This window comes from Aethalodelphis obliquidens, unplaced genomic scaffold (genome assembly GCF_003676395.1).
Source record: "Aethalodelphis obliquidens isolate GAN/ISIS:26980383/991018 unplaced genomic scaffold, ASM367639v1 scaffold16, whole genome shotgun sequence".
NCBI lineage: Eukaryota > Metazoa > Chordata > Mammalia > Artiodactyla > Delphinidae > Aethalodelphis > Aethalodelphis obliquidens.
Genome location: NW_020837960.1, coordinates 29756705 through 29763315, shown reverse-complemented (window position 1 = coordinate 29763315; position 6611 = coordinate 29756705).

Sequence of the window (6611 nt, the reverse complement as noted above, 5' to 3'; positions counted from 1 at the left end):
CGCCCCCAGGAGCTGTCCTGCCTGGAGAAGCATCACCCTCTCCTCCTCTGGTCCCCTCAGGCACCTGATCCTGCCTGTACCCTCAGCCCCCTCCCCACCCAGACGGCCCAGGGAGGTAGGCAGCTCATCCTGGGATGAAGGCCCGGGCTCTGGCCTCTCCCTGATGGGCAGGCCCTTTCTAGGCAGGAATGCCTGTTTCCTACCAGGAAAGAGGCAGGTGTGGGCTGTGAAGCACGGCCCACTCAGCCTGTTTGGGTTCGGGGCCCTGACCTGCCTCCAGCCCAGGAAAGAGGAATCCCTCACGGGGGCCACACTAGATTGTAAGGACCCACGTGGGGCTCTCTTGTTATAAAAAGCACATGTCTGCCTTCACCTCCCGGTCTCGGGCTTATCAAGGGCTAGCAGGGCTGTGCTGGGGCAAAATTCAAAGGTTTAGGATCTTCAACCTGTTGGCATCGGCTGTTCCCAAGGGCCGGAACCGCGGGGTAGAGGCAGAAATGGCAGAAAATTAAAGCCAGGCCGTCGGGGTAACATCTCTGAACCATGCTCCTTCTTCCATCCCTCCAGAAATTCCTGGTCCCCAAGGGTGACCGGATGCGGGATATTTCCGGTCCGCGCCAGGTCCCGAGGCTTCCGGGAACTTTTTTTTTTAATAGCTTGCTGACACCTGTATATAAAATACATTCTCATAACAGACATTTTCCGAAAGCCTTCCAACCGCAGAGCGTCTACCTAAAGCCTGAGAAGTGTCAGCCTCGGGCTTGTTTTCCCTCTGCGGAATTCTGCTGAACAGCTTACACGGGCGGCGCCGCCAAAAATGGGCAAGAGCGGCCTGGGCCCACCTCCCGACGCATCAGCTGCGGAGACAGACGGAAAGCAGGCTTCCTCGTCGTCGCTGAACCCAGTCCCGCCTTCTTCCCTCTAATGAACTCAAAGGCCGCAGCACCTCGCCCTCCAGGGCGCCCCTCCGCTCCCATCCCCCCGGGACGCGCCCACCAACATCCCTGTCCCTTCCCTAAGCCCCCCTCCCCCTCCCTTCCGTGTCCATCAGGCCGCTTGTAGGGGTCACTCCCTCCGCCTCCGCCTGCTTCTCTCGCTTCCCCGCACCGCCCTGGGCGTCCGGTCCTCCCTGCTCGTCCTCCTGGGCATCGCTGGCTGGGCCCTGTCTGTGCCATTTGTGACTTCCGGCTTCCACCTTTGCCCCTCTATCTTCAATTCTCCATACAGCAGCAGAGCGGCCTTTTAAAATGAGAAATCAGGGCTCCCCTGGTCGCGCAGTGGTTGAGAGTCCACCTGCCGATGCAGGGGACACGGGTTCGTGCCCCGGTCCGGGAAGATCCCACGTGCCGCGGAGCGGCTGGGCCCGTGAGCCATGGCCGCTGAGCCTGCGCGTCCGGAGCCTGTGCTCTGCAACGGGAGAGGCCACAGCGGTGAGGGGCCCACGTACCGCAAGAAACATAAATAAATAAAAATAAAAATAAAATGAGAAATCAGACCTAGCCAGGCTCCTTCCTCCCACCCCTCCCACCACGTGGCTTCCCTCATTTTCTGAGTAAGATCCAAAGTCACCCCCACGGTGACCTGGCCCTGCCGGTGTCTCTCCTCACCCCGAAGTACTCGCCTTCCAACCCGCTCCCCCAGGTTCCTTCAGTACGTCCAGCTCAGGCCCGGCTGGGGGTCTTGCCCCACTGGTCCCTCTGCCCCTATAGTCTTCCCTTTGATCTCCACGTGGCTTTCCACGGGATTCCCTCTCTGCTCTCACGTGTCCTCATTACAGAGGCCTTTCCTGCCCCTGCCTCCTCACCCCATCACCGGCTCTGCTCACCTGCACGGTTCACAGAGGTGCATGACGTCACAGGTATATATTACACGCCTGTTTCCTGCCGACTCTGAGCACAGGGACTTGGTTGGTCTGAATCATTTCTGCATTCCCAGAGCTGAGAACACTGACACACAGTAGGCACTCAATAAGTATGTGTTAAATGGATGAATCGGTGATTTAGGAATTATATAAATACTTTAAACATTTTATTTTACCTTAAAACACATATATATGGCCAATTATTTGCCAGTATTTTGACCCAGGGCCAAAGCCTTTTCTTTGCGCAGTGCCCCAACTGGGGATTCTTGCTGTCTCCTTTTTTGCATAAATCACACCTATAATGTGTTTTCTACAATTTCAAATTCTGATTACTTTAAATGGGCAGGAGATCTTACAGACCGTTGAAAAGCAATTTCAGTACAGAATGCTTCCGTTCTTAAATTATTTTCCCCCAGTCTCCCCTACACTTACTTTAAAGCAAATCTTTAAGTTACCTGTATTGAATCTTTCCAAATCATTCAACTCAGCTTTCAGAGAAGCAGTTCTCCCTTTTACACTCGTTATATTCCCGTATGTAATAGTTAATGGGCTGACTTCTTAGTGTGTAATCACATTTCCTAAGTACAATAACATGAACCACGGGCATCAGCGGGTTTAGGAACAAACCCAGCTCCCCTCAAAGGTGTGCAGGTGAGCTGGGGAGACACCAGGTTCATTGCTACCTGCCAGCGAGTTTGCTCCAGTGAGACAGCATAGAGGAGGTCAGAAAATAGGACTCCTGTAGAAAACAAGTCCCTGACGCAAGCACATGGTTTATCTGATGGAAACCGGTCTGGGTCCCACAGGAGAGAATCAGAAAAGCAAAATGAGGGTGGCTAAATGTAGTGAAGATCCAAACGCAGCCTAGGCAAGAGATTTCCCTCTGCCCCCCTGGCCAAGGAACTAGCGTTCATGAGAAGGAACTAAAGTTAGTATCAGAGCCATACTGAATGCTGGGTTTCAGTAAATACAGTTAACCTGTATCATTGGTTAGTAAACCGAACCTGGCTCTCACTCTCTAGTAAGAAAGACCAGATAGTCATCCTCAATTCTTTGGTGATCTTTAAATTCTAAATAAATTAATCCTTTTTAAAAGACAGACTTCTGGGGAGTTCCCTGGAGGCCCAGTGGTTAGGACTTGGTGCTTCCACTGCAGGGGGCCCAGGTTCAATTCCTGGTCAGGGAACTAAGATCCCCCAAGCCACTCGGTGTGGCCGGAAAAAAAAAAAAAAGACAGACTCTGAACCCGAAGTGAACCTAACTTTGAGCTCCTGCTTTCCTCCCTGGGTAACATTTTATACAACCCCAATGTCTCAGTCACCCTGTTCTTCTGGTCATTTGTCACCCACGTGCTGATGGGGAACGATGGCCTCAGCTGTGGGTCTCCTCCCATCCGGTCACTCACTGACACCCTCTTCCTAATGTCCCCCTGCTGGGAACCCGGCCTGGTAGGATCACATGCACATTGGTCATAGGATGTTCATCCTCTCCTCAGATGTACGGGCTTCAGAAGCTGCTGGGCCCTGGTCCACCATCCCCAACTTGGCCCAGATGTGGAATCAGTAACGAGCTCTACAAGCCAAGTTAAATGTTTATAATCCTTCAGACAAAATTTTAGCCACAGCTTTCATGGCAGTTTTCAAATCTTCCTTGGGAATGAGAAGGCCAGAGCTCAAGGCCCAGGTCCTTTCCTCTGGGGCACTCATATGTATGTTTATGACACCTGCTCTCATCAAACCAGAGCTACAGGGACTTCCCTGGTGGCGCAGTGGTTTAAGAACCCGCCTGCCAGTGCAGAGGACATGGGTTTAAGCCCTGGTCCAGGAAGAGCCCACGTGCCGCGGGGCAACTAAGCCCGTGAGCCACAGCTACTGAGCCTGCGCTCTAGAGCCCACGTGCTACAATCACTGAAGCCCATGCGCCCTAGAGCCTGTGCCCTGCAACAAGAGAAGCCACCATAATGAGAAGCCCGCGCACCACCACGAAGAGTAGCCCCCGCTCGCCGCAACTAGAGAAAGCCTGTGCACAGCAACGCAGTCGAAATTAAAAATAAATAAATTTATATTAAAAAAATAAATAAACAGAGCCACGGTCCAGACCTCCCCCTTCTCTGATGGAATGACCAGTCATTTTGTTAGACCCAGATGTGAGCTAGTTCTGCTGCCTTGACTCCCATTCTGGAATCCATTTCTGAATGACCTGATAATGGTGACCTGCAAAGGTGATCTGGAAGCAAACCGACGACATGTCGTGCAGACCGATTCACGGGTGACAGAGGACCTGGCAAAGAGGGCCGGTGCATCCAGCCTTCCCAAAGGGCACATACCCTTCGTGGGATCTCAGGCCCGACGGCAGTCAACGTTCAAACCACGGGGCCACTTCCTCTGTTCCGAGTCCTTCCTCGTCACGTGGCTTCCTTAGGAGTTTGCTTAGAGGGAAAATATGCTGTTCAGGCCAACACATATACTTGGTCAGTTTGACAGGTATATTCTTCATCATAAATTAATAAGACGACATTCAGACCTCTCCATTTGAATCTCACCATGTGTCTGTCTCTCCAAGACCAATGACCTCGAGGGTTCTGATAAGATAGTTCTGAACGTATGAGGCTGAAGGCCAGACCCCAAGCGAATACCACTGTGAGGCTTCCTGACGTCTGGTCAGCCTGTCCCAGCTGATTAGGACGCAGAGCAGGGCTTCTCAGCCCTGACAGCGCATTAAGTGCATGTTTAAAAGAATGTGGAAACACAGAATTCCTAGAAGAAGACACGGGCTCTTTGACATCAGTCTTAGTAATATGTTTTTGGATCTGTTTCCTCGGGCTAGGGCAACAAAAGCAAAAATAAACAATTGGTACTACATCAAACTAAAAAGCTTTTGCACAGTGATGGAAACCAGCAACAAAATGAAAAGGCTGCCTACTGAATAGGAGAAGACATTTACAAGCGATATATTTGATAAGGGGTTCATATCCAGAATATATAAAGAACTCACACAACTCAATATCAAAAAAACAAACAATCGTTTAAAAATGGGCAGAGGACCTGAGTAGACATTTTGCCAAAGAAGACATACAAATGGCCAATAAACACATAAAAAGATGCTCAACATCACTAATCGTCAGGGAAATGCAAATCAAAACCATAATGAGGTATCACCTCACACCTGTCAGAAGGGCTATTGTCAGAGACAAGAAATAACGAGCGTTGGCAAGGATGCGGAGAAGTGGGACCCTCCTGCACTCTTAGTGGGAATGTGAATAGGTGCAGTCGCTACGGAGGTTCCTCAAAAACTTAAAAATAGAACTACCATACGATCCAGCAATTCCACTTCTGAGTATGTATCTGAAGAAAATGAAAACGCTAATTGGAAAAGATACGTGAGCCCCTAAGAAATCTCGCCATTTGTGACAACGTGGATGGACCTAGCGGGTACTATGCTAAGTGACATAGGTCAGGCAGAGAAAGACAAATACCATATGAGTTCACTCATATGTGGAATCTAAAAAACAAAACAAACAAACATAACAAAACAGAAAAAGACTCATAGATACAGAGAACAAACAGGTGGTCGCCAGAGGGAGGGGTGGGGGGGATGACTGAAATAGGTGAAGGGGATTGCGAGGTACCAACCTCCAGCTGTAAAGTAAGTAAGTCACGGGGATGTAACGTACAGCACAGAGAATATAGTCAATAGGGCTGTAATAAGCTTGTACGGGGACAGATGGCTACTAGATTTACCGTGGTGATTAATTCATAATGTATATAAATTCAAATCATTATGGTGTACACCTGAAATCGTATAATATTGTATGTCAACTATTCTTCAGTTGAAAAAAAAAAGGGAAGAAGAACACCTGGCCTCATCCCAGATCAGTTAAAAGCAGAATCTTTGGGGCTTCCCTGGTGGCGCAGTGGTTGGGAGTCCGCCTGCCGATGCAGGGGGCGTGGGTTCGTGCCCCAGTCTGGGAGGGTCCCATGTGCCGCGGGGCGGCTGGGCCCGTGAGCTGTGGCCGCTGGGCCTGTGCGTCTGGAGACTGTGCTCTGTGGCGGGAGGGGCCGCGGCAGTGGGGGGGCCCGCGTACCGCAAAAAAAAAAAAAAAAAAAGCAGAATCTTTGGAGGTTTCCCAGGAGATTCTAATCAGCTGCAGAAACTGAGAACCACTGGCTTAGTGTATTTTCCTTTCTACGATGAAGAAAAAGCCCTTGGGTTCTGGAACCAATGTGTACAGTCTTCTAATCTGAGTTCTACTAAGCATTAGTAATAGTACTGGTTACCATAGGGCCTAATCTTTGCCAAGTACTATGTTATGCACTTTTATATACAGTATCTGAACACCTAAAAACAACCGTATAAGGTAGACATTGTTATCCTCATTTTAAATGTTTTAATTTATTTCATTTGTTTACCTGAAAAAATAGACTCAGAAAGGTTAAGTAACTTGACCAAAACTCACACAGCGGGTCAGGTAAAGAATCCAGGTTGATCCGATTCCAAAGTCCAAGCTTCCCCATTCTGCCATGTTGCCTCTTAGCCTTTAATGATTGTAGGAAGCAGATTAGTCATGTTTTGGCCAAAATTCCATCCATGGAAAATCCAAGCTAGGAAGGCTGTTTCTCCAGAGACGGTTGACGTGAGGGAAACGGCTTGTGTTTAAGAGAGTCAGCTCGTTTATGACTGGAATCTAATTTTGTAGAACAGCAAACTAGAGGATGATTTTGAGCTGAATTACATTTGTATTTTTAATCAA